Raw genomic sequence first — 26,834 nt, 5'->3', positions numbered from 1 at the left:
AGATTGCTCTAATTAATTAGTTTACAACTTTTAGATGCCTACAGCTTTGTGGCTGTCTGGCTGGAACTCTGGAGGTACCTTAACAAACATACGGTCCCCAGACTTGTGGCAAAAGGCGTACAAAATTCTTTGAGCTGACCTTTGGAATAGGTCTAGTTAGATGGAAACCCATAGCTTGCTGCTATTGCCTCTTTAAAGGAGAACTGAGCGGGAGGGTTCAGACACTAACTACAGCTCATTTGTGGAAGGGCTCCCCAGAGTAATGATGGTCTTCCTTTCCTCATCCCCAATGAAGTCTGCCTTGGTGGTATTCACAGAGTAACTATGGCATTTGTAGATACTTGGTTTGAAACTGAAATAGTCACAGGGAAATTGAGACTAATTTTCAAACAGTATCACATCTCTGACAAGAACTGAGATTCTTGGAAAATAATTGAACCGTATTAAAATATTCTTGTATTTATGTAGTCAACATGAGGGAAGCTTGAGTGGCCTTTTTCTTGATTGAGCTGCACCTGTAAGCACAGTGTAAGTATTTTCTAGTTCTAGATACTGTTTATTTGGGTAAAAAGTTATCTTGGTGTCACCAGGTTAGTCTGATACCTGGAAGAATAAGATGAACCAAGTCACTGAACGTGAACTCCATTGTCTTACCTTTTGCACATGCAGTGGACTTAAGCAAGATAGAAGTCTGACTTTTTAGAAGTTCAGTATAGGCTTTTTCTTGTATTTAAAAACAAAAAGTTAAAATACATCATTGCACTCAGAATGTGATGCTCCATTTCTAGAAGCAGCTGACCCCTTTGTCCCAGAATTTAAGGATTGAGATTGGTAGAAAAGGTGGGTAAGATAATCTTAAACTTTTGAAAAAGTAGTTAAGGACACTAGTCACCATTCCTAGAATTGAATGTTAATAATCTGTTATAATAGGTAATAAAAAATAGAATCTGATTAAGAACAGGAAGAAGGGAAGAATATGGAGGGCAAAGGTTAATGAGGCTTTCTAAGGGAGAACTTAGTATATTCCTCAATTATCACTGAAAAAAGTAACAATGACTTCTTTAATACATGAAAGCACTTGTCAAAAGGAAAAAGCAGTCATCAAATACATTTACAAAACAAAGGGCTACATTCCAGTCTGGAAGCAAGTTGGCAGACCATGACTAAAAAATTCCTTTGGGGATATTGAATCCACTTTTAGAAAGGAAAGACCATAGCTCACTCTATAGCAAATGTGAGTGCTGTCACTTAGGCTGTAATAAAGATGTTGCCTGTTTCCCTTACTGAAAGGATTTGACTCAACTTGCACAGTAAAGTGCTTTATTCTAAACATATAAATTTAGGCTATATGAAATAACATGACCTGAAAGTGCTGCTTTTTTTTTGGTGGTGGTTTTTTTTTTTTTAACCTTTATCCAACTGTTTAAGGAGGTTTTGAGTTAATAGGGTTCTGTAAAGTTACTCCATGTACCTGGAGAAATCAAGGTATTACTGAAAATTAAAAAGCATGTAAGCAAATGAGGACTGGTGGAATATAGGAGAAGAAATACTTCACTCTTGTGCCTTTAAACACAAAATATGAAGGTATCTTTACATAGGACGTCATTGGATTTTTTTGGTGTGGTGGGTTTTGGTTTTGTTTTTTTGTTGTTGTTTTTTTAAGAAAGCCTTTTCTTATTTCAGTACCTAAGCTGATGTTTTAAGTATCACAGAAGGTTCACCCCTGAGCCTTCATTTCCTCTGTTCCTCTACTAGAGTAATCTACAGTATGTAGAAAAAAAAAAAATGATGAAAAAAATTCCTGTATTGAATGTCAGCTTACTCTTATTACAAGCATATTTTCATGTACTTTTAGTTTTTGTTCTAAAAATTGAAGACCCTCCTAAAACATGGCAGTGTCGCTTTGTACGCAGCGCATACCCTGTTCTGCAATGTAGCCTCCTGCTTTGTTGAGCAGAAAAGGCTCATGGGGGCCTTGAATTCTTTGAGCTTCTGGTGCAGTACAGAATGCCGTTTCTACGGGAACTGCATAGTGCTTACAAACGATGGACTAGACAGTGCAGGTTGAACAGGCAAAACAACGAAAGAGGCTGGGGGTGTTTAAACCGACCTGCCTGTTGCACTGAGGGCAGCCTGCATCCACCTGCAGCCTTGCGCTCCTGAAGGGGAAGGCTTCCAGAAGGACACCGTGGGCATGCGGAAACTCTAGGGGTGCAAGGCCAAGACGCTGCAGAAGCAGTCCCTGACAGCCCAGTTAGCACCTACCTTTTACTCATCTTGCCTTTTGCTTCTGGTCCTTTTGGAAGGCAGGTAGCTAAATTAGCTACACGTTCTGTTGGTAAGCTGTCTGTGCAGCTGGCAGTGTGTGACTGGGTATGCTTCCTTATTTCCAGTAGCTTACATCTCAGCAAGATCCTGGCAGGCTGGTATTTCCAGATTCTGAATGGAGGAGGGAAGGAAGGACAGCCCTATGGACAAGAAAATGTATTGGAAGTCAAGATTTAGCCTCTGTTCCCAACCCTCTCCCTTGGGATTTTTTTCTGGTAAGTGGCTTTATTTTCTTCCAAGGTGCAGTTAAAAGTTGTTGGAAGATAGGGAATCCCAGCCTTTCTGAAAACAGTTACTCAAAGTACCCTTTCAAAGAGGGGAAATTGCTTGCTACTGACGTAGCGTTACGGTGCCTCAAAACTCATGTAAGGAACCTGTTGAAAGCGAGAACTATTCTAAACAATTCTGTAGCCTTTGTGTTGTATTCGGAGGCCTTGCGTTAATCTTGTGGATATTACTGAAAATAATTTTTTGCCTACCCCACCCTCAGAAAAATTAGTATTACCTGTTAGCTGTAGTAGTAGGAGCTGCTAGTTGTGATGGGTAAGACCCAAGCATTCTTTTCCACTCTTGAGGTTACAAATTACACGGTAAATGTTGCTTTATTTGTTTATTCTTCGGTTTTAATGTAACAAAGTAATTTTTTTAAGGATTCGTCTCCTTTTTTTTCTATCTTATTGTAGCCTAGTCTGAAATCACAAAAAAAAAAGAATCCTTTTAAACCTGCCAAGTGCTAATTGCCATAACAACTACCTGCTTTCTAAAAATTCAGAAACATTCATGACAAGACACAACTCCAATATGAATCTGAAAATGAAGCTCAATTCTATGGTTTTTACATTGTGCCTCGCTTTCCCCGAGCTCTGCTTTTGACAGATGAGTGACAGGAAAGTGCTCCAAAGACTTCCTATCCCATGTAATTCAGCTTCCAGCTGAAAGCAGAAAAGGTGAGGCTGCTCTCCTGGTTTGGTCTCAGGGTGAGAGATCCACCTCAGGTTGGTGTGATTTCACTGGAGTCGGCACTTTGCATTACCATCAGTTGTTTGAGTTGTGGGTCAAGTTACCTTCTACCCTCTCCTCAGTAAGGCTGACTTGGAGCTTCAGTAGGTGCAAAGCACAGCAGTCTTTAAATGGGTGCTTGAAGCAGAATGAACTGGTTTAGAGGTGTAGATTTGTGTTGGAGATGAGAGGGGACATTAGGGATATTGGTCATCCCGTTAGCACTGGCTGGTGTGGGAGGACTCTTGGATCAGGGGGTGAGGCTGTAGCTACGCATCCTGTATCTCCAGCATTTAGACGAGGGATGCATCTGCTGGTTTTCGAAGGGTCTAACGGTTATTAGCAGTGAAATAAGTACAGGGTAGAGCCAAGTCAATAATGCTACGTACCAAATTGCTTTTTTTTAGAACTAGAGAAAATGGCAATTTCAGATTCTGTTCCTAGGCAAAATACAGCAACAATTATGGCTTGGAAGTAGGAGTTTCTAAGGGCTTCGGAGGTTCACTCTGCAAGCCGTGCAGTTTTGCTTGGCCTCTCAAGAACCCACATTTTTGAAATATCCAAGGTTCTTGCAGTGAGCAAGGCGGTTTTACACAAGTTTGGAGAACTTCCTGGTAGAGTTGTTCTGCAGAAAAGTGAATTTTTTTAAGGAAAGGTTTTCTAACACAGCTGCTTAGACGGATGCTCAGCCTTACTGGCAAAACCTCCAGACTTTACTAGATTGTAGTTGCTGAAAGTAGCCTTGAAGGAAGCTGAAACATACGGGACCCCCAAACTCAACTGCTAGATGCAGATCTGGAATGCTGTGATTTATTGCAGACCCATTACTTTATGTGACTCCTTGACTGGGAGGAAGAGGGCAAAAAGAAAAGGTTTCAAGGACAGAACTTTAAATATGTCATGCCCTGGATTGCATGTCTGGGGCTTGTCTTTAATAGGGCTTGGAAAATAGTCGAAGAAAATAAGTATTTTTAACCTTAAGCCACCTTCCTTCTGGGTTTTTTTCTTTCTTAGGGTGGGTGTTTTTTATGGTTTTCTTCTTACTAGAGATGTACTTCCCTGAAGCAACTTAGCAAATGATTTCTGTTGATCATTTCTTGCCTGACAAGAAACATTGGTTTTGGTGGGAGGAATTACTCCCTTACTGTTTCTGTTTGCTCCACGTTAGTTCTTCTCCTTGTTTTTAATCCCGGTCTATTGTATAAACTGTGCTGTGGCGCTTTAAAGCTGGAGCATTTAATCAGGAATCTACATACTTGTGGTGAGTAAAGTGGTATCTGCATATTGGAAGTGTTCATTTACAATGCCGTAATTGCTGTAGATTAGACTGCCAGCTACATAAAATCTAAATATCATACACCTGAGCTGCCATCACAGCAGACCATCCCAGGCAGACTGGCAAGCATGCGTGGACCCCAGGTGACTTGTGGAGCAGATGCAACTGCTTGTCAACACGTGTGACTTTGCAAAGCCAAGTCCCAAGCTGCTGATTTTTTTTTTAAGTTCCTTAAAGAGGAAAGAATTGTTTAAGTATAAATCCTTATGGTAAAATACCCTTATTCATAGGTGAATGTCAAATTTAATTCCATCAGGTTATTTCTTTACATCTAAATTTGATCATTTTATTTTTTTACATTTCAAAAGTAATACTTAGAAATGTGCTCATCTGGACTGACACTTTCTGCTGCTGTATAGCCACACACCGAGTAGAGAGGAAGACTGATCCCCAACCTTGTGCTGCAGAGCCTAGCGCTTGTCCATTGCACTGAGCGTTTTTAAGAGGCTCATTATAGTTTAACCTTCTGGGACAGGGTAGTTAAGCTGTTTTGCCATTAATGCTAAGCCATTTAGCATCAGCATATCTAATTCCAATTCCTACTGCCAAAAGGAACTAGAGAACCCTTCTAGGTCAGTGAGGTTGTCTCTGGATTGCCAGCAAGTGGCGTTTCATAAATGAGAATTTTTCTGACCAAAGATAAGGATGTACTGTTGCCTCAGTTTGTTGCTTACTGTGTCCTGGGATGACCAGAGGTGACAGGCTGTAGGCTTCGTAGAGAAAACACTAAACCTCAGCAAAACAGCTATACGTGTGTTTTGAGACCTGACAGTGTTTCTGTACTAGGTTTCACAATTCTGTTCAAAGTAGAGAAAGGTTGACTCCTTAATGCTTGTAGCTGAGATTTCACCCACGCTAGATGATGATAAGGCATTTCAGTGTGAATCCAGACCATTCACCTCCTACGTTCTCATCCTGCCACGTGTCCGTGAGCAATGTCCATGAAGGGGCGACAGGCTCTTGTACTAGAGCGAAAAATTACTCGGTTACTAAAGCAAAGTGCTTACCTTTTCAAGGCAGGAAAACAGAAGTGTCTGTTACCTGAAGCAGCAAACATCAGCAAGGAGTGATTTCCTCCAAGACGAAGCAGGTTGACCGTCTGTCTGCAGTTCTAGCATAGCTTGAACTTTAGTCCTGACCTGCCAAGACATAGGGATGGGGTTTACTTCCTGCTGCCTGTCAGCAGTATTAAAGAAGCCTAACTTTTGCGTAGCAAATTTTGTGCTTGGCAAAATTTTGTCCATCTTTTCCCAGTCTGTTTTCTCAGGCTTGAAATTCATCGCGTGCTAAACCCCAACAAACCAGAAGGTTGCACAGCTGGGGCTATAGAAATAGCTTACTTTTAAATATTAGGAAAGGTAAGTCTGTGACACTATGTATTCTGGAAGATAATTCTTTTACAAAGAATGCAAACAGATACTTTGGTGAGGTGAGCAAAGAAAATGCTAATAACAAGAGTACAACAAAAGGAAGTAAGAAGACGTGCTGAGAGAGCTAGGGAAGTGAGGCAGCAAGACTCTAACCTCAAAGCACATAGGAGATTACACGACCCAACTTCCGAGCCAGCCCTCTGAGCATTTCAGTGAGGATGATTAGAGCGGCGCATTCAGTGGGACCCTGCCATTTTGTAGGACTGAGAGGTGTTTCATAAACTATTCACACGTGGACTTGAGAATTTTTAGGTGGAACATGACCTAGAAAAATGGTGTGTACTTTTGCAAAAAGGGATTAGGCCCATTAAATGTGACCTTTGGAGAGAAGCAGAGTTAGGCTTGTATCTTTTTTTCTTTTTTCCCTGCCTTTTTCTAAATTAATTATTTTTATGTTAAGCATATGTCAGGTCTATGTTACTTACAAAACTGTGATGAGATTTTGATTAAAATTTGGGCTTGGGTATAATGGTATCCGCAGTAGAAATTCAGGTCACAATTAAGGTCATAGGGAAACCTGTAAAATTGCATCATCATCAGAGCGAAGATACCAAACGCTGCACAGGTAAGGAATTTAAAGGAAGTGCCTAATCAACTTTGATTTTTCTTAACTAAAAAACTTGCCGGTGCCTGAAGAGCACTAGGGTATGTCATCACAGACTCAACAGCCTCTCCGTTACTGCAGGAGCTCAAAATTATCATCCTGAGGGGTTGGTCAGCAAAGGGAGTTTTTGCTTCAGTGACTGTTACAGTGATATAATACGCACCAGAAATAATTCTTCCCTGCTCTTGAACCTGCCATATATACAAGGCCCAAGGTTTTGAATATGCTTGTAAAGTAAAATCAAAATCAGACTTGACATTCCCAATTGCAGCAGGTACAAGCCAAGGACAATCTCCAGCCATCATGCGGGAGCTACCTGCCTGCCACTCACCTGACTGCATCCCAGCTGCAGAGCAGAGGCAAGTCACTGCCTTCCACAGCTCCCGCTGTCGGGAGCAACTGCCAGGACAGACAAACTGCCTAAGGAAGCCCTGGGGCTTCCCAGGGATGTTAAGCAGATGGGGAGAGAGGTGTGGAATTAGGCAAGCAGAAAGTGAAAGGACTGATGGATTTTCAAGGAGGGGAAGGAAATAGCTCTGATGTTTGGGATGCAGCGGAGAGCCTTTCTATGGCAGGATAAACATAGGAATAATGGGGAAAAAAGTCTCCAAAGAAGTCTCCCTTGTTAAATATTTTGGTAGTACTTCATATGCCAAATCCATGGAAATGTAAAGGATGGATCCAAGATGCCTTCCAGTCAAAATGGGCTTACCTAGGGATACCACCTGAAAGTCAAGTGAAAGGCTAAAACTGATGCCTAGGTGAACGTTTGGTGGTGGCAGAAAATGTATGTGTGGAGGGGGAGGGTGGCTTTCAAGGATCACAGTCATGAAGTTTGTGATGAGATTGCAGCCTCACCAGACTGTGCCTCATACCTCTAAAGAGCCACAGTGATTCATCAGTCACCTTCTCCGTTATCCTACTAATACCTTGGGATGGATAACAAAGGGAAGTGAAAAAGAAGTTGCTGTGCTGGTTTCAGCCAAGAAGTTTTCTTAAGAAACTTTACTCAGACTAAAAAAATCCGGATTTTCTGTCTCTGAATTTCAAGATTTTTCTTTTTTTCCTTTTCCTTATCAAATGGATGAAACAAGGCAGCCAATTACTGCATTGTCTGTTCACTTTCTTCTGGTAATACTGTATATGTGGTATTTTCTTGCAAAATGAAAAAGAATCATCTTCTTCTTCTTCTTCCCCAAAGAAGTTCCAAGAGCTTGGTGTCTCTGTCCTATGCTGCACTTGACTTTCAAGCTGTGCTGCTTTCCCGTCTCTATGAGCATCTTGACTGGGCAATATGCGTGTTCAGCAACTGTTGCTGAACATAGGAGTGCTCTAAGGGCTGAATCCCCATCTGTGACTTGCTTCTCTGAAACACTGAACAAACTAATTTCAGAGACAAAGGCATGAAGATCTCCTCCCTGCAGGCTGATAGACTGGATGCCTGAGTAATTTTTGCAGATTAGTCAGTTAACGCATTATGGTCATTAAAGCTTTGGAACAAGAAAATCCTGTCCGAGGCTGATGGTATGAATGACAAGTCAACCAGAGAAATGGAGAACCAGTTCTGAGCCCTCAGGAGAGCATATGGTTATGGCCATCATCATCATCACTTATGCAATCTTCCAAAATGGTTTCCTGGAAATTCAGTTCCTTTGAACCCGGGAAGATGATGCGACCAACCTCCTTCACCTGCCTGTCAGCTCCTCCTCCACCCAAGAAGGCATTGCGAGTGACAAACTTCCAAGGAGCTGGATGGATTCCCTGCAGGCATCCAGTGCCGACTGGTGATCACAAAGTTCATCCATCAAAGGCCAACCAAACAGGCCAACTCTTTCTCTGCTGCAATCACACCATCTGTCATTGGTGCTCTCTAGGTTTTGTGGTACGATAATAGGAAATTACATTTTCTTGGAAGGATAATAAGGAAGACTAAACTCTTCTCCATCCCTAAAAGCTGTCTCTGAAGGTCACAGCTGAGACATTGGCAGAGAAATTAAAGGTGGCTGCCTGCCTTGCTCCTGCTCCTACTCCCTAGCTAAAGAATGGACTTCAGTCTGCAGGCCTGCCAGGTTTGACTTAAATTTGTATAAGAGGCCTTTTAGTTAAAAGGTTTGATTAAGACATTTATTATGCAAACAAGAAACTTCAAGATGTAATTTAAACATTATAGAAAATCACAGATATTTTTGAGGAAATCTAAGTTGAATTTGGAGCAGACTTCGTGCCACATACTGAGCAAAAGCTACATCACAGTCTCCCTAACAAGGTTCCTGGGACAAACTGAAGAATCAATTAAGTATCTTCTACAAGGAAATAAGATGTCCAAGAGTGTGATGAGCCAGATGACCTTTTGTTGATTCAAGAAATGTCTGTTACACTCCAATGATACATTTTTCTTCTAGTTGTTAGCCCTACAGAACGGATTGTAATATTATTTTTTGTGATATTAAATCCTCTTTAATGATGTCTTTTCTTTCATGTCGCACATACTAAGGTTTCCAGTTGTCATAGATTTAAACTCCTTATGCTAAGACCATATGCAGCTGAAGATAAAACTCAATTAAAAAAAAAATACAAAACAGATTGAGAAGCTATCAGATTCTCTAATGCAATCTCAGTGGCATATTCCAGCAAGAAGTAAAATCTACCTTTCAAAAAATGAAAATGTTGCTTATGTTGTTGGTGGAAAACCAAGTATTTTTGTAGTTACTTAAGAGCTACTGCTGAAAGTATCTGACACCCACCTTTTGCTGCATCTCTGACGGAGAGCCTGAGGATGCTGTGTAGAAGTCTGGCTATTCTGTAGCTGAGGAGGGAGCACCGAGAGAAGGGTTTGTTGCTTCTCAGAATTGCCAGAAGATACAGAATTATCTGAGAGAAGAAGGAAATCTCTTAGGAGATGTTTGTGCTGTTGATAATGGCAGCAAATGCTGTGCTGGGCTCTACGGAGGCATACAAAACACATGCCCTGTGGGGGCTGACGCTCTCAGCTGTTGTTCAGTGCATCATCAGAATTCCTCCAGAGGCTGGATGTGATGCTGGAGTTCACATCTCTGTCCGCGACTGCCTGGCAGCTCCATCTGCTATGCAACCTCAGTGGAGAATTGTCCAGAGACGCAAGTACTAAAGCCTTGGTGCCTGCAAGTAAGTGCTGTTGGCAATCCACGCCGAAACTCCATTTTCTGTAGTAAATAATGAACTGGAGCTCTCTTAGTAGAGCAGCAACATGTATGTTTTCTGTCCAGAGATACCTGTAATCTTTCTTTTTGCCTAGCTCGTAGGACAGCATCTTCACCTGTCTCGTGACAGCCAGCATCTCGTGTGCCGGGTCATGCAGTAGGAGAAAGATGTCAGGCTCCCCAGACTCAACACCGCATCCGGCCTAATGGAGCATTTTTGAGCACAAAGACCCCTGGACAGTATTCCTCAGCATCAAGCCATAAAAGAGGCCAACGTGCCGAACTGTAAAGCATCTAACCTTTGGACTTGGTACTGTAGATGGAGGAGGCAGAGTGGGAGTGCCCCCTCCACCTGCTCTCCACCTGCCTCCAGGACCAGGCTTCAACATGCAGGGTGGTAGTAATCCCTGTGGCCCCCTCTAAAGCCAAAAGAAAAGAAAGGAGTCCTTTACATGGGTGACTAACCCTCTCTGTAACAGACATGGTGTAAACTGGATCTCCTGGAGATGCGCCTCTCTCCTTTGATGGGCATGTGAGCTCCCATTTTTGATGGCTGAAGTCAGAGGACTTGCCTCTTCGTGTCCTGGCTCGTGCCTGCTCTGTTTTGTGTCTACAGCCTTGCCCGCTGCCCTTCCCCACCACATCAATGCCAGGCTGCATAGGTTTAAAATTCCGTGTCCCTGGGAGCAGGCAGCTCTGGCAGCGCTCCTGAGCTGACGTGGGTGAGCAGCTCCCAGACAGGGCACCCTCTGCATGGCTGGAGATGACCACTTGAGGAGCTGGGAGATTCCTAACCCTGTTGTTTTTACAACCGGCGAAAGCAGCGGGCAGCTCCTGCAAAACCCTCCAGGTTTCTCTCGCTTCTGTGTTTGCGTGGCTGGGGCAGGAGGGCAGCGGAGCAGGCCAGCCACGACCTCGGCGCGGCTGGTGCCTCTCCGTGGGCCCTGCCCGCAGTGACCCCCCTGCTTGCAGGCACCCCAGGGCCCCAAGAATCTATTTCTTGCCAAAATCTTAATCTGTGAATAAACACAGGAGCCGTGCAGATAATAAAGCCTTGATGTTTCAACCTGTCATATACACGAAGCGGAACACTAAAACAAAATGACTTGCAAAGCTCCCCGGAGTAAGTATTCAAGCAGAAAAAGCATTCTGGAAACCTGCAAATGGGACCTGGGCATGTTTTTCTTATCATTAATTCAAAGGTCTCTGCAGCAGGTTGATGCTATCTGCACAGAGCGGTGCATGCCAGGATGCTGACCTCGTCTTTACTGCAAAGCAAAGGAAAGGAGCTGTGGTCCCCACACGCAGCCGCCCATCGCAGCGGGTGTCTCTCTGGTTTCGGAGGCTGGTCCTTGCTGCTGTACTGCACCCCGTACTGACGGGGAATTAACTGGTTCTGAAATCAGTAGGGGTCTTTCTGTTGCCTTTCAGAGAAACTGGATTGGAAGCTCAACAAGGCAGAAAGCAATTAAAAAGCAAAAGCATCATGGCAAAAGTTGTAGTTTACACTGGAGTGAAAGATTTACAGTTCTGCTGTCCTTCTTTCCCAGGAGGACTGGGCTATACTACGTGTTTCTTCGTGTGGTTTCACAATCAGAAAACCGATGCAGCTGGAAACTCATCTTTATTTGCTACTGGATGAGGTCCCCGGTCGCAAGGGCACAAAGACACCAGCGTCAACACCGGGAGAGTGCAGGACCACCCCTTCTGATCGTGGCCCATTAGGAAACTGTGGCCTGCACATAGAGCTTGAGACTGCAAACGTGCAAGAGCAGCATGCAGTACTCAGCTTTTCCATCCCATGGAGCAAAGGTGTGGGTTTTGTGAGCATCTGTGACCTGAACCAGGCTGATTCATCCGTGAGCCGCTCCTGCGTGAAACAGAGGTCATGCAGTGCTGAATCCTGCCCTGCACACTCACTACTCCTGTGTAGGGTATAAATAGTTACTGAGCCTAAAAATGTTTACAATTTTTCTATATCTAAAAAGAAACTAGGTTAGGCAGTAAAAAAGCACCTTGCTTCGTCTTTTTTTCCCCTAAGGAGAGAGGAAGGTGAACTTTCTGCTTATAGACAATACATGTAAAGGATTTTCATCAGTGAGTTTCTCTCATCCTCGTGTTGCGTTGTTACTTGACAGTAAACAATGTGCTGATGAGATCTCCTAACATTTGCCACAAGATTCTGGTTTTAGTAGCATGCCGCTGTTCTCGTGATGCGCTGGAGATAGAAGCCAAGCGAGGTTTGTAGGGAGGTACCAATACGTTGGATCGTAAATGTTGGGCGCAGCATTTCTCGGTGCGTTTTCATTTGAAAGTCTCTCCATCACACATGGCCAGGATCCAGGGTGAATAAACTGAATTTTACAGTATCTAGGATTCGCTGTCTCCTACCAGCTCAGTTGCAGGAGAAGGGACAGGGAAAGGCAGAGCAGGGAGTTAACTCTAATCACTCCCCAAAGCTCGTGGCGTTGCCAGCAGCTGCCTGCAAGTGGGGGTATCGCTGCTTGTCAAGACAAACTGTGGTAAGTGAAGAGAAGAAAGGAGTCTCTGGGGGTTCCTAATATTCCAAAATTCCTGAAGTACATGTGCAGTAAGATAAAAAAAAAGCCTAATTCATTTTGCATTTGAATAAGTCCTTTGGCAAAGAACTTTGATTTCCTGAATCAAGAAGACCGGCGACAATGCTGAACTGATGTAAGTATGGCAAAATTCAGTGGCGCCGCTCACCTGAGATCAAGAGACAGTCTGAGAAATCACCTTAAAAAACACGGTGCTGGAGGGTAAAGTACAATCTTAGACATTGTTTGTCATGCTTTATAAACATGACCATACAGCAGCTTCATCAGTTGATGTCCTGATCGCAGCTGCTGGGAAGATGCCACGCTAAGCCGCTGCAGCTTTGGGCAAGAACTGCTTTGAGCAGTGCTGTCCCAACACCTGCGGGAGGCACAAGGAGGGGGCACACCTCCCGGCCAGCATTTTGCGTGGCAGAGGCGAGTGGCCCAGCTCCTGCAGCCCCTCCTCTGCTCTCACCAGCCGTCAACCGCCACCGGACCCTCACCGGTGGGGAGGATGCTCCGCATGCCGAGGCCACGGCGGAGGCCCGGGCAGGCTGCCAGGACGTTGCCGGTGCCGCAGGGCACTCCTTCACTGGCAAGAGCAGTGGTTGTCTTCCTGCGCCGAGGTTTACTGAACTGAACACGCTCGTATTGGAATTGTTAGCGATAACTTACACTGCTGAAAAAGAGATCCTGAAGTTGTCTTTTGTGCGGGCTTAAAACTACACCGTTCGGGATGTGATGAATACTGCTCACAGATTCAGGCGACCCCCCAGGAGTTAATACGATTAAGATCATTTATTCCTTTTGCAGTTCTAAGAAATCTTTCAGGTTCATCAAGCACACGGCTTCTGTTCCTTTTATCCTGAAATGGGTACACCTACTAGAGCTCACTGCGTTTTACTTTGACGAAACACATTTTCTGAGCCTTACCTACATGAAAAAAATCCAGATTATTATAAACATTTCTATTCACACGAAAAACATTTTTATTTTGCAAGCGTTTCTTTGTTATTTCCTACTTAGGCTTCACTACTAAATCACAGCTGCTGAGGGGAGAGCTGGCACCGCTGCTCAGCCTTCCCACCTACCGCTGCCGAACTGGCGGGATTTCCATTCCTGCACGGGGACATCGGGTCTGCTGCCGGTGGCCCGTGGACACGCACATGCCCGGAATAAGCCCTGGGACCGTCCAAGCTCAGAGCTTCAGCCCCAGGACAGTCGGGAAGTGGTGTGGGCTCTGGTGTCCTGGCATTGCTCTGCCCAGGTTTACCCATGCCTGCGTGGGGAGACCGTCCCTCCTGCTCCGCCACAAGCACCGAGGACCGGAGGTGAGAGACGGCCACCAGCATCTCAGCAGGGAGGCAGGAGGAAAGCAAGAGCGGGCAGCACCAGCTCCTGCTGACACGCAGCCTCCTGCGTCTGCTGGGCATCAATGCACCGGGGCAGGGGCTGCAGGAGAGGCACTGCGAGCGCTGGCGGGCAATGCCAGCGTGAACGGGCCCTGGGTGAGAAGAAACCTCTGTGCTGCTGGGACAGGGCCTGACCTGACGCCTGTAGAAACAGGGGAGACCAGAGGCTCCATTTCAAGGAGGGAGCTTGCTCCGGCCCTGGGAAGGATGAGCTAATGTGGCTGCAGAGCTGAGATGCACCAAAATGGGACACAGCCACAGCTCACAGGTACGGATGCCGCTGTGAGACAGCAGAGCGGCATCTGGCCTGGCAATGCAATTACCACGGTCAATTGTGGGGTAGTTTTTTGGCGGCTTTTTCTTATTCTGCCAATAACGTAGTTGTTTGCAGTTGCATCTCTGTGAAGACCCTGCAGTCACACAAGCTGTTATATAAATCAGTTACTAATTTCTTCAGTGACTGAAATACCAGCCAGCCTTCGGAATGGCTCAGCCAGAGAAGCAAACCCGGTGGGGGCGAGAGGGAGGACGAGAGACCCCCCCCCACCAGCCCGGCAGAGCGAGCGTGGGGTGCAGGCAGCAAGCAGCGATGGAAGCTAAGCCGAGAACAGGGTTTCCTTCCACCTGTCCAGGGCTCGTCAGCAGAAGGAAGGATTAACCCATCCGGCACGTTTTAAGCACGGCTGTGAGCCCACAGGGCAGCTGGGTGGATGCCAAGCTGCTCCCCGCACCGACGCGCCGCTTCCCTCCCTCGTGCCCAGGGAAGCTCCCGCTGCAGCGACCGCATAAACTCTTCGGTCCTTCAGGTCCGAGCGAGGCAGGCAGGGCTGCGACCTGCCTGGGCCGAGGCAATGCCCCCTCCTGCCCCTGGGGAGGAACAGCCCCGTGTACCTGCAGGGGCTGGGGCCGCATGGCTGAGGAGTGCAGGGCCGTTCGCAGCAGCCTTCTGCGCTCCTCCCGCTCTTTCTTTCTTGTTTAAAACATCTTGGCTGATGCTGCTCAACGGTTTGCATACTGCTGTGCGCCGCAGTGCTCAGCAAGGCCCTACGGCACGAGGCTGCTCCCGTGGTCGGCGCCCGGAGCCGGCAGACCCGGTCCACGCCGGTGCCGGTGAAAGCGGCCGGGCTGGGTCTGCCGGCGAGGCGGGATGGCGAGGCCTCAGCAGCCCACGGAAGCTGAGCCGAAGGGTCCTGGACGGCTGTGCCGCACTGCCGGGGGTCGTCCGCTCGTGCTTGGAGCCTCGCGCTGTCCTTGACCCCGCGGGGTCTGGGTAAGAGGACGGGACGGTTTGCCAGGCGTCCCGTCCAGCCCACGTAGCCCCTGCCAAGGGCTCTCCTGCCTGTCTGCAGTGTCAGAGACCAGCTAATAACTGAGCAGTCGTACGAGGTAATTACAGGGTAACTTTAGCCCTCTAAAATAAAGTGCTACCTCATAATTAAAAATGAAGAGAATGGCAATCCTAATTATTAGGCTTTCATTAGGCTGACAGAGGCACACACGGCAGTGCGAGGATTGTTTCACGACCTGCTCTCGGTCCCCACCCACACCTCCCCGTGATGCTCCCAGGGAAGCCCGGGGCAAGCTCTCCCACTGAAAACAGTGGGCGAGTCGTTCATCTCCACATAAACCTCACCAAATGCCGTGCAGATCTGAGGAACAAGAGGAACCTGCCCTTGAGCATCCCTCAGACCTCCATGCCTGCTGCAATCCAACCTGCAGGCTGCTGCTGACGCTCAATCCTCAGCCACCTTAGCAGCTCGTGCATCACAACGTTAGGATAAGAATCATAAATTACACCGTGTTTCATCTGTTCACATCCTTATGGAAGATAATCATAGCCTGGTATCCCTTTGTGCTTAAAATACTGCAGCAAATACACCGTGTTGTTCTTCCCAGCTCTCCCCGAGCAGCCTTGCCCCCGGCGTGCTGGGGAAGGGCTGCGCGGGGCCGTCTCGGGCTGCCTCTGCTGGGTACGGGTGGCTTCTGCTGCAGGTAAGGCTTAGAAGTCTCTCTGAGTTCAAGAGCACCCTTATGTCTTGCTTCTACGAATAATGAAGTGACAAAGTACTGTATTAAAAACTCCAGCCCTGGAACAACAAAAAAAGGGTGAAAACTGGGCTCTCAAAGGCCTCTCAGTTTGGGCGGGCAGATTTGCCTATATTCCTTCATAAGCCTCTTTAGAGTGCGTACAAGTCCCATTCCCCCAAGCAGCCAGCGCTTCCCACCAGCAACGCCATCGATCTCAACCGGATAAAACACACCGGAGCTCCCCACTGAATAAAACTGCATACCCAGCCCTTAGTCTATCACAAAGTGGATCCGATGCCTCTCAACAGATGGGGCTGGACCTGCAGAGGCAACTCAGATTACTGGGAGCCGGGCTGAGCATTTGTGGCTGGAGGAGCCTCTGTGGTTTTGCACTGCAGCACTGGGGTCTGTTTGCAATGCTGCACCAAAAACAGCCAAGCAAACCTGGGGCTGCTGCAGCGCTGCCTGTGCCGCTGTGCAGGTCAGACTGCTGAAAACCAGGAAACGAGGAATTAAAGTGATGAAGCGCAAATGTCTGAGAACCGGGGAGCACTGAGTTAAGGTATGTGCCAAAGGCAGCCCTGCAAGCCAGCTCCCCATGGGGTGACCGTGTCTCACCGACCGTGTTCCCCCCAGCCCAGCTCCCCATCCCTTCCTCCCCCAGAGCACCCCCTGCCCAGCCCTGATGCTCTCACACTTACTCCCTACTTAAAAGCAGCCGGGAATGGCTTTATCCCATGTGTCTGAGGCTGTGATTGAGGAGCACCATGACGTGAAATACTCTGCTCCAATACTCAGGGAGCAGGGTTATGTTACCTGAGCCGGCTTTCCTCTTCCTCCTGGTTAATTCAGTGCTAATTATTGACTGGGCTCACCCCCCACTCAGAAGAAGCGAGGCAGCACTGCTCTGTCTCGACAGAGCACATGTAACATTTGCTTTCAGAAAGCCATGAGCACCCTTTCAAAAAGCAGCCAGTTATTCTCCCCAGCATAACATCAAATCAGCATTTAAGTGAGACGGAGGGCGGCCGCGTGCCTACCAATCGCTCTGACATCTCTGCCCAGAGCAGGACCGACGGTGACAGTGCCCAAGTGCCGCTCAGGTGTGATGGCCGCATGCTGCCAAGAGCCTTGAAACCCTCTTCCCCGACCTCGCGCTGCACTGAGGCCTCTCAGTGCGTTTAGCACCTACCGCCCGGCACAGCTTTTTCCATCGTCCTTCCCCTGAGGAGTGCGAGGGATTGGGAGAATGCAAATGGTATGGGGACCTGTTATTTCTACCAGGGGCTGGAGGGGCACTGGGGAGGATGACAGGCGCTTGGCTGCCCCAAGGAAGAGGGTGGGGAGGGGGCCGGAGGCACCTACCCACCACCGGGGAAGGAAGCGGTGGTTTTCGTCAGCAGCAGGAGGGGAAATCCAGCGAGACGGCCGCTTCGTCAGTGCCTGAGCCTCCCAGGAGGCCACGTCATCTTGCTGAAAAAGGAGCTCGTGCTGGGAAAGTTAAAAATTGACTTGGGGTTATTCAGTTACCGGCCATGAGCTGGTAGTGGGATTACGGGCATGAACGTGGTGGCCCCCCCGGCACCCACAGCGCGGTGCATGGGGACAGGCTGCCTTTGCTCCCGCACCTCTCCTCCCCTCTCATCCCTGGCGGTGCGGTACAGGGCACGTGCAGCTGGCAGCCCTTGAAAGGCAGCTCCAGCCAGCCAGGAACCCCGACACCCTGCCACGGCAGCGGCAACGCCGGCCTCTCCTCTGCCTCACACCCAGCCCAGCTCCGGCTCGGGGGACACGGCCACCCTGTGTGCCACTGGCAGCCTGCGGAGAGAGGGGACATGCCTTGGGGACATGGCTGGGGGATGAACCGCTGGGCTGGTGGGAGCAGGCTGAGGCTTAGTTCAGTTATTCCCATCCAACTGGGAGCAATCTTGGACATCCCTCCAGGGCTCTATATGGTTTAGAGGTGAGGCTGTCCTCAGGTGCCCTCATCTTGCACATTTTAACACAGAAAAAAGAGCACCCCCCCACCCTGTGCCACAAGAAAAGGGATGGCAGGACCTCAAGGGGCCTCAGCCCGCCCTGAGCAGAGGGGCAGCACTGCCAGGAAAATAAAGTGATTTAAAAGGTGCAGCAGCATTCTCCCTTGCTCCATGAGCGTTGCAGGACATGAGCATTTTGAGATCAGCAAAAGTTGATCAGCAGTTCTGGACAACCTTCCCTGTTCTCCTGTTACCTTCTTTTTAAAACCTCTGAAGTGTGCGAGGCAGCAGGGAGGAAGCCAGAGAAGCAGTAAAGGCTGTGATCTCAGATCTGTGTGCCATCGATTCGTTGCTCACAGAATGGGGTGGCAATTAACCGTCTAAAAAGTGGAGCATGAAGGAGAGCTCAAGGAAGGAGCAATCAGCTTTTTCACATAAAATAAGCCGTCCTGGACTGCTGTGGTCACCTACACGGTACAAGACATCACAGGACAAAACGTTGGGAAAGACAAATTTCTTAAAGTCCCTTTTAAGTTGCGTACCCCAGATATGACTTTCCACCCCACGTTGTTTTTGGGGGACAAGCTGCCCAGGTCTTCAGGGAGGATTCTGCAGCTTCCAAGAGAAAGGACCTCTCAGGATGTAGGCTTGTAACCAGCAGCTTGAATTCAGCCTGTAAAACAAACATGGGTTAGACTCAGGCTAAAGTAGTAGTTGTACAGGTGAAATAAGAGTGGTCTCCAGATCCACACAGCTTGAACTTTGGCGGAAGCCAAGCCCATCCTCACACATTCAGTCCTGAGATACTGTGAAGCGGGGACTAGCAGCAGATTTTGGACATGAATGAGAGGTTCCCAGAAACATATGCGATTTTTGAGATCCCAGCTTCTGGTTCAAGCCCACCTGTAATTTATAGTTCTGCTTTTCAAAAGAGAAGGCAGTGTTTTGGGAAGAGTGACGGACTGGAACAGCTTCAGGCTCAGCAACAGACCTTGCATGAATATAGGCATGCTTCCAGTGACCTCATTTTTCAGAAGGACTGCCCTCTCTCCTTGTCCTCAGTGGATGGTCCTCTTCTGAATATCCGTTGGCTCACTGTTTACCTCTCTCTTCTTAAGGTTTTGAATCTGAAGCACCAGTTAGGACATATACCACCTGCAAAAGCATATTGCTGTGGCAAAGCCTATGAAGCTGCAGGGACTGTTAGTTAGATATAAGGCTCTTGCACCAACCTTCTGTAAAAGGTTTCACAGGGCTGTAATTCTCCATTCAGCTCTCCAGGCTAGCTCCTGCAGATAGGATCTCATTCCCTTCCAGATTGTTACTGGATTTTAGAGAAAAGTTTTGATCTCTGTTGCTGCCAGAGAAACTAATGACTAGACAGGTCTATCTGGCAGGCTTGGTCGTACAGCGCACTGAGCGCTCCAGCCTCGGTCCAGCAAAGTGACAATGTGCCCCGTATAAAGCACATGAAGATTCCCACAGAAGTCAGCGTAAGGGGCCAGCACCCTCCGGATCAGGCCACCAGCAACCCGTGAAGGAGAAGCCATCAAATGGCAAATACTGCCATCACTGGATATGGCTCTTCAGAGTGATGATGTGGTGAGTCGTGGGCAGCTCCCAGTCCATACACCTCTGGTCTGTAACACTGGTTTTCACTGCAAACATGTTAAGTTGCTCCAATATGTGCCTCACCCTTCTTATTTATAGGAATCAGTGAGGGATTTAATGAAAAAAAAAGGGGATTCCTGTTAGAGCAAGGAAATGATGACAAAGCAAGAGATATTGGTGGTAAAAAAAAAATACAGCTTGCCTAGCAAAACAGCTATCCTATTATCTCATCAACATGGCACTGACAAGAGACATTATAAATAGCAGCAGTGGTAGTGCCTGGGAGTTGCATCTTGGCACCACTGCTTCTGGCCACCTCTTTCTGGCTCCCGTTCATGGTGACGTACGAGGGCAGGGATAGCAGCTAGAGGGAAAATCCCCGTCAGCTCTCTGACCCCATGCTCCGGCAGGGCAGGCCCCGAGCCGAGCACTTGCAGGAGACACAGCAGGCAGGCGTACCACTGACACTCGATCCTAGTCGAAATAGCAGTGGAGAACAAGGCTCTTTTGTTAGGAAACACAGATTTTCTCAGTGCAACTAACTGAAAAGCACAAGGGGAAGAGCCCGGAGGTGGAGAAAGTAATTGTTTTTAGCTGGTTGTCCTGATACTTGAGATGATGGTGTAAAATGCAGCCTTGGCTATGATAATCCCTGTTCACAGCTGGAAGAAAGGCTTTGTGCCATTACTACAATATTGGACTAAAGAAAGGCAGAAGGAGAGACTCTGTGGGCTGGCTCTCACGCCAAAGCTGGGAATGGAGGGTATCATCTATTAATTTCTATTGGGAGGGCTTCATTAAGAGTGTAACTATGTTTATGGAGGACAGTGAAGGAAACGGCCTGTGCATCATCCTATTGCTTACATATTTTTTCAAATAAGTTGGAGACATGGATGTATACGAGTATTTCATTGCATGACCCTCATGATACGGGACACACATGGACCCCCCCCCAGACCCAGCCTGATATTCCAGAGTGGTTTCAATGGGTTCCTACCTTCTTCTGGCTCTCAGACTAGCACACAGCACTGGTGGCATGAGCAGCAGATCAGTCCCAACTGACGGTTCAGCTGATGGGCAGTAACTTGGAAGCTCTGGTAATCTCAAATATGTCACCTTGTTCAGGGTCAGGCCAAGCTCAGCAGATAGGAACTTAGATATAAGGAAGAAATTTTTTACAATGAGGGTGGTGAAACACTGGAACAGGTTTCCCAGAGAGGGCAACCAGAGAGGCCCCATCCCTGGAAACATTCAAGGTCAGAATGAATGGGGATCTGAGTAACCTGATCTAGTAGAAGATGTCCCTGCTCATTGCAGGGAGGTTGGACTAGATGACCTTTAAAGGTCACTTCCAATCTAAACTATTCTATGATTCTACTCTGATTCTAACTTGCTAACTTAACTTGACTGCTTCAAATGCTGTGTCCCTAGCCTAAGATCAGTATTTAGCTAAGATACTCACTCCTGGCTCCACAACCAAGGCAAACTTCATCCCCACCACCTATGTGAGGGTCATCTGCACAGGGCATAAAGACTGTACCTTGTTGATTGAGTGAAAAGTGCTGAGCACATCTCCTCCAGCCCACTACAGCTGTGGGCATATGGAGCAGGACTCCAACAGTGTAACCCCATCTGCAGCAGAGTCTGGCCATCACAGTGCTGGCTGGTTGCCTGCCACTCCAGAAAAGAAAGGGTAACTGGGCTAAAAATATAGGACACAGCTTATTTCCAATGGATGCCCTCGCTGACATGTTAGTTGTGACACCTAATGATGTTCAGTATGGAAATCTTCCTTGGGTGTGGGCGCATGGCACACTCCAGTTCATGATGTGCTCCAGCCCCTTGATGTCGTGGGATGTTCTGCATCAAATACAAGACCCAACTCAGACCCCTCTGCTCCCATTTGCCTTCAAAGCTGATTTCCTCAGTGACTGAGAAAGAAATCATGCAGAAACTCCACAATGACAATAAGAAACACTTAAAAAACAGGCTGGGGCTCAAAACCACAGGCCTGGTAGCTGCTTGCAGGTAGAGGGCTGGGGCACGGGAAGTCGTGACGGGCTCCGAGAGCTGATGGTCCATGTTCTGCAACCATGTCCTGGCCAAAAATCTCTGTGCCAGCAGAGAGTGGGGCAGCAACCAAGGGGCTCCAAACAACTCATGCAAACAGCCAGGGATCTGGCAGGAAGCTGAGCAAGAGGCAATCCAATAATGAGATTAAAAAAACCAAAAAAGGTAAGTCACAGAACATGAAACTCTTGGGTGGGGTTTTTCTCCTGACCATATTGCAAAGGGGAAAAGGAGGACGAAGAGAAGTGATTTGCAGATGCTTATGGTGTGAGCAGTGCAAGGGGAGGAAAGGCAGGCTGCAGAGAGCCTCACCACCAGGAGCAGTGCTGGCAGCGAGCAGAGCGAGGGGTTTCACCCACCCAGGCAGCTGGGTTCAGTTCTCCCCATGGCCCTTTGGCTAGCGTCAAGTACTTTCTGCAAGTTGCTCAAAGGTGCTTGCAGATGGCCCGAGACTCTGCCCTGCCTGCAGTATGTGCTGGCAGCCTGTTGCCTTAGCCAGGACTCAGTATCTCCTGAAAATCTCCTTCCACCATGTTTTTTACCCCTGTGGTGCAGCCGGAGGATAGTGTGAAAGGAGTGCAGGGTGCCTGGCTGCTCTGACTTGCTCTGTTCAGAGTAATGGCAAACTCTTTCCTTCAGGGAAGGGAGTCGCACAATCGGTTGCATATTCCTGCCTTCTGCGGCTTCTCACCATACAACCCTGCTTTCTGATAAACCAAGTGATACATGCCAGGGCCCTGGTTTGCTCCCTGGCAGTGGGAATTAGTGGGTAAGTCCTGACTGTAAAAATGCTGGCTTTCATGGGGGCCCTGAGATAAGAACAAAGGTGGAAAGGGGATAGGCAGGAAAATCCAAGCGCTGAGATGGGCAACAGGTATGGGTAATTGGACATTGGGTACAACGTGAAGGTACATCCCTTTCCAAGATAATAAAATGCAGAAGGGAAAGCCTTTCATCGGGGTGCTCTCCAGCCCCAAATAGCCACCGTTTGGCTACAGTGGCAGAAGGCTTCATCTACCATGAAGAACTGAAGGCGGGGCAAACACATAGAACTATGCAGAAAATCAGGAAAGCCAAAGCTAATTAGCAGCAGAGCTTCCTGTGGAGTAGTCTGTGTTTGGACACTCGTGTCTTACTGGGGTTGGTTCTCCTGGAGCAGAACACAGGATTGTTTTCACCCTCAAAATCAACAGGATTACTCAGAAAGTGAGAATGAAGAGCCCTGGGAAGCCAGCCCTGCTTTTCAGCTCCACATTCCTGTAGCCCAAGGGTAGCTGCAGATACTTCTCCTAAGGAGCTGCTCTCCTTAGTTTCTGTGGCGATTTTTGTGATGACTTCCACCTGGATTTGGGGAGGTTTTGGATTATAATCTGGCAACATCCTGGATGTGCTCCTGTGGAGAAATTGAGCTGCTAAGTCTGAACTGCCCAGCCAGGTCTTATGAAGATGGGGAGGGGGATTGCTTTTATGCAAAACAGCTAAGCCAGCAAACTTGGGGTTGAAGATCAGTAACCCAGCTATAGTGGCACTGTTGCAGGACGTGGAGTTTGTTGCTATCCTCCTTTTCACTCCAGGGATGCTGTGCAAAGCTGGCTGCAGCACTAGGGAGCACGGGGACTGCTGAACTAAACCCAGTGTAAGCCCCATGGGGCAGTGCTATCAGAAAAGACTCGGAGGAGTTAGAGCTCACCCCATCCTCCCTGTTCAGCTATGCAAGCATCAGCGCCCTCGGGCTTTGTACTTTGCTAACACAATATGGAAGATGATTTTGGATCACTGTGCTCACTGCTTACTGCAGATCCCTTGGGAGTCTGCCAGCACACCATACTGATACCTGCTTATTCATGCCCATGCAGCACGCACCATAGGCAAAGAGCATGAAAACATCAGCAGCAGAGCTGGAAGTTGCAGCTGGATGAAATAGGCTAGTTCTTCTGGAGAAAAATACCTGGTACAAAAAAAACCCCAAACCTAGTAGAAACCAGTCCATATCCATGTGTAAGTCAGACGCTTGTGACTATCAAGGCCCTGTTGTCTGCCTTTACATTTCTGCCTACCCAAATCACAGTGCATGTTCCTGAAGACTTTCACACTCAAGTCCTCTGAAGTACCTGAGCATCCCTGCTCTCAGCACTGGGGCATCTGACCTGTGGAAGACCTTCACACCTTGCAAGAGGTACAGCCCAGGCTGAGAGCAGGGGAAGGTGGCAGAGCAGATTCCCATGAGGTGAAGATATGGACCTGGGTGGCTGTCCCTGTGCCATCTCCTCTGGTGCTGCATGCCCACCTCTGTGCCACGTTTGGCAGAGGTTCCGGGCATCTCTGAGCCACAGATGCATCTACGTGGCTCAGCCTCTGGCACCCTGCAATTGCCAGAGCCATTCACTACTTTTCCAAGCTCTGGATTCATTTTTAGTCTGCATTTCATAAAGGCAAGAGACTTGTATAATCCTGAGGCCTGTCTGCCTGTTTTTTCCCCGGTGTCCCCAGGTAACCTTGACCAAATTTAGCCAAGATGCCTCATACGTACTAGAGTTACTGTAAATTTAATGACAACCGGTGGCTGGGTAGGGAAGAGACACCTGTATCAGTGTGATCAGTCCATGGGAAGGGAGGCTGAGCTCACCTGGTAGGAGCTTAGTTTGATGGCAGAGGACGTGCCACTCAGCACATGCACCAGCCACCCCTCAGCATGCGGGCACAGCTGGGGTGGCCACGCCACCGCCTTCCTCTGGCCCAGCGGTGGCATCACTGGCAGCGAGATTTAGCGGGCCAGGCAGCTCAGGGGAGGTTGGGAGCCCGGTTTTATCCGTTCCACCACTCAACAGCTTGTTTCCTGATGCTTTCAAAAAGTAGCAGCGCATGAAAAGACAGTTCCTTTTCCTATGTTCATATGATATTTCTTTAGATTGTTTTTGTAATGACATTTTTAGTAGCGGTTTCTATTTCAGTTTCCTCTCTTTGGGTTTAACTGTGCTTATGCTACTGGAGGTAAGAATCACTGGCCATTTAAGGGTTCACCTTTCATTTTAAGCAGTCACATTTAGAGTGTCCCTTGTCCCTTGCCACATCCTCAATGGCTGACAGCTAACGTCCCGTGCTTGTTCAGGGGGCTCTGTCATTTGTACAGATAGAGCAAGTACAGACCTGGGGGAAGGCTGCATGCGAGTGTAGCAGGAACCAGGATGGAAGTTTGCCTCAGAGCAGCCCAGCATGCTCCTCAGACTATGCAGGCCAAGCAAAGAGAGCATCATAGCCATTTTTAAAGTCCTAGCTTTGAGCTAAGCCTGCAGTGCTGGGCTAGATGTAATCCCCTCCATGCTCCCTTCCTTCCAGTCCCCTTTTGAATGCATTATACAGAGCCCTGATGTCGTGCTTTGCCCTCCCCTTCTCCTCCCAGCCCTCGGCTCAGTGTGGAGCAGAGCACGCACTGCACCACATCACACCCACAGGCACCCAGTCCTGGCCAAGGCTAAGCGAGGCCGACATCGCAACAGACAGCTGGTGACTCGCTTCTCTGGGTCAAGTCACCTGCGTCTGGCTCTCTCACTACATTCACCGAACATGTAAGATGGGGGATGAGGCTCTCACCCAGCATTCGCCAGGAGGCTCTCAAGGGAGCTTGAGTGGGAACAAAATGCCATTGCAACTAAGGGTTTGGTATTTCTCACTAAAATGGCCATAAGCTGGGCAGCTGCATGGAAGGTTATGGATGGACACTGAGGTATGCATGCTCAGAGCAGGGTGAACATTTCTAGAAAGCAGAAGAGTACCAAAACATTCAGATGCCTCTAAGCCACCCACAAGCAGAAACTGCCACAGGCTCCAGCAGCCAGCACTTTTGCTCTGCTCCTCTGCAGGGATGCCTGGGACTCAAGCAGTCCCAGGTCAACACATGCTTGAAAATAACAGTCTGCTTCAGCTCCCCAGTGTCAAGGTAAGGCAGTGAGTCTTTGTCTTTCCTAGGAAGGGTGGGGAACTTGTACAGTGTTACATCATTTGCTAATTTAAGCTTTACCTGGCATTTGTTACCTGCCTCTCAGGGCTGCAGGTGATGGGATTGGTTTGACTCCCATACCAGGGGGAGCAGAGTCCCTCTCAGCTGGGAGGAGAAGCTGTTGAGGGGCCAAGGACCACCCCCAGCAGGGCCCCTCGGCCCTGTGGTTATCTCAGTGGGTAGGAGAGCTCCTGCTCCATTTCCAGCCCAGCTCTTCTCTTTCCTCCTCTCACTGACTTTGTTTCTTTGCAGACTCGTACAAAGCTCAGCGGGGAAAAAAGCTAAGCTGGCAAGAAGGATGGAGGCAGCTCTGGGAGCCTGAACTGATGCCCTTAGGAGACAAAAAAATGAGGCGTGTTTTATCTAACACTGATGACATGGCAGCTTTGGGAGGTGAATTTGGGCCTTCAGAGAGACCAAGGTGCTTAGCCAGAGACCCACCATCTATCTTCCATACCAGTTGGGCCCTTCTGTGAGGAAAAAGGGGACAGGAGCCAAACACATTGGACATTAAATCCTGCCCTAGGCACCTCTTACAGCTCTCAGTGAAATCCCCCTTGCTCTGGAGGAGGGTCTGCTCCCCCTCCTCTGGGCAGTCATTGAAATCCTCTTCCCATCAGATCACTTCCCAGCCCCAGGGCCTGAAGTGCCTCTTGACACATCATCTCTTTCTTCAGTCCCTTCACCAACACTCAGCCCTTTTTGTTTCTCTCCTTCCCTTCCACTCTCCCCCCTTTTTTGGGTAAAACAGGGTGACCAAACAATTAGTGCTAATTATTCCTCCAGAATTGTGCTGCAAAGGACATAGTTTCACAGGAGGCAGTAAGGCCAATTAACACTTTATCAGCACTGGAACAGTCTGCCTTTGTCCCCGGGCCACACACCCTGCTGCTTATCTTGTGTCAGCTCTGACTCTGGGAGGGGATTTAAGTCACTCAAACATCCCAGATGAACTCATTGCAAAAAATAAAAACCAACCCTACAACCAACCAGCCCTTAAGAGGGAAGTGGTCAGGCCTGCATGGGCTGGAGAAGGGGAGAAAACGTGAGGACAAGGAAAGAAGGGAGCAGGTAAAGGCGAATGGTCTATTCTCCTCTCAGTGGCAACAAGTCACTGGGTATGTTCAGCCACTGGTGGAACCACAAATGGTCGGTCAGTGCCCTCTAAAGGATGGCTGGGCAGGGCCATGCTCCCGATCTCCAAAAACACCAGGTTTGGCCGTGTTGGGTCCCGACTGTAACCCAAAATGCAATAGAAGCCACAGACAGCAACAAATGCATCTGAACTGAACAGTTATTATGG

At 48.1% G+C, this 26,834-nt stretch overlaps 1 long non-coding RNA gene across 15 annotated transcripts in view; it reads right to left on the bottom strand.

The window, feature by feature from the left end:
• Positions 1–2,204: 2,204 nt before the first annotated feature.
• Positions 2,205–26,834, bottom strand: part of LOC126048034 (uncharacterized) — a 31,706-nt gene continuing 7,076 nt past the window's right edge. For 6 of the 15 annotated variants that reach the window (XR_007508757.1, XR_007508766.1, XR_007508759.1 and 3 more), the window contains 2 exons: positions 9,442–20,616; positions 3,560–5,802 (listed from right to left, as the gene is read on the bottom strand). This is a non-coding gene — a long non-coding RNA (uncharacterized LOC126048034). Of the gene's footprint in view, positions 2,469–2,833; positions 3,018–3,559; positions 5,803–9,441; positions 20,617–26,834 lie in introns of those variants that run through there. The other 9 variants (XR_007508758.1, XR_007508760.1, XR_007508762.1 and 6 more) reach the window with 9 other exon arrangements.

Source organism: Accipiter gentilis, chromosome 2 (assembly GCF_929443795.1).
Source record: "Accipiter gentilis chromosome 2, bAccGen1.1, whole genome shotgun sequence".
NCBI lineage: Eukaryota > Metazoa > Chordata > Aves > Accipitriformes > Accipitridae > Astur > Astur gentilis.
Note: the sequence above shows the minus strand (reverse complement) of the source record. Positions and strands in the feature narration are given on the sequence as shown.